We start from the raw sequence: 1,432 nt of genomic DNA on the forward strand, positions 1-1,432 counted from the left end.
GGGGTGGGGGGGTGGGGGTCATCTCCTGGTTCTGTTTGTTCACCATCTTGTGGGTCACATAGTGAACCACGTGTGTGTGTTTGTGAGTCCGTTACTGGACCATGTGTGTGTGTTTGTGGGTCACATAGTGAACCACGTGTGTGTTTGTGAGTCAGTTACTGGACCATGTGTGTGTGTTTGTGAGTCAGATAGTGAACCACATGTGTGTTTGTGAGTCAGTTACTGGACCATGTGTGTATCTGGTAGTGTGATTATGACCGATGGTCAGTTGTTGTTTTTTTATGTCAATAACTGGGAAGAGATTTTTTCTAGTTTAGTTTTTTTATGCAAACTTCGTTGAAATACAGTGGAACTTGTCCAAGACATGCACCCTTTGTGGAGGAGGAAGGTGGTTGTCTTAAACAGATGGTTGTCTTAGACAGGGGGTTGTCTTAGACAGGGGGTTGTCTTAGACAGGTGGTTGTCTTAGACAGGTGGTTGTCTTAGACAGGTGGATGTTTTACACAGTGTGCTTGTATATTTATATATATATAATATGTAGAAAACAAGGTGTGCTGAAAACATTGAGTTACTTGTCAGACTTTGGCCCTGTGGACACAGGTAGGGCGAATGTGTTGCTGCAGTTTGTGCAATTTGTTGGTTTGAAGCCGCACAAGAGATTATGTTTCTCAACAGCTGGATTGTGGTGACAGTTAAACACGTGTAGCCAATCAACAGCTGGAATGTGGTGACAGTTCAACACGTGTAGCCAATCAACAGCAGGAGTGTGGTGACAGTTCAACACGTGTAGCCACAAACTTCACCTGTGTCCATTGTCTGCGATGTCCCCACTGGTGGGTTGTGGGAGTTAGTTCTCTTTGTGCCCCGCCTCACGGCTGTGAATATCTCCCCCTGACCCTCACATACTGATCACGACAGGATGTCCCTCTCTCATTCCTTCACTCATTCTTTCACTCATTCCTTCACTCATTCCTTCACTCATTCCTTCTCTCATTCCTTCTCTCATTCCTTCACTCATTCCTTCACTCCTTCCTTCACTCATTCCTTCCTTTGATCACAACTGGATGTCCTTCATTTTTGCCGTTTGTTGTTTATGTTTTTTCAATTCCTCAAACCTGGACCAAGAGCGGACCTGCCCAGTGTTCTCATACAATCCAGTGTTCTCATACAATCCAGTGTTCTCATACAATCCAGTGTTCTCATACAATCCAGTACAATCCAGCGTTCTGATACAATTGCAGCCCTCAGAATTTTAGTTTTTGACCGTTTCAGAATCCCGACGGGAGTTGCTTAAATTCCATTTTTTTTTCTCGTGAATTCTGTTCTCATATGCCACATGCTGCTTATGGTAAATAATGGGAACATACACCCATCAGTCGCCCATCGGCTTATCTTATCATAAATAACGGGAACATACACAGGTTTATTTGCT

This window comes from Aplysia californica, unplaced genomic scaffold, assembly GCF_000002075.1.
Source record: "Aplysia californica isolate F4 #8 unplaced genomic scaffold, AplCal3.0 scaffold00049, whole genome shotgun sequence".
Taxonomy (NCBI): Eukaryota; Metazoa; Mollusca; class Gastropoda; order Aplysiida; family Aplysiidae; genus Aplysia; species Aplysia californica.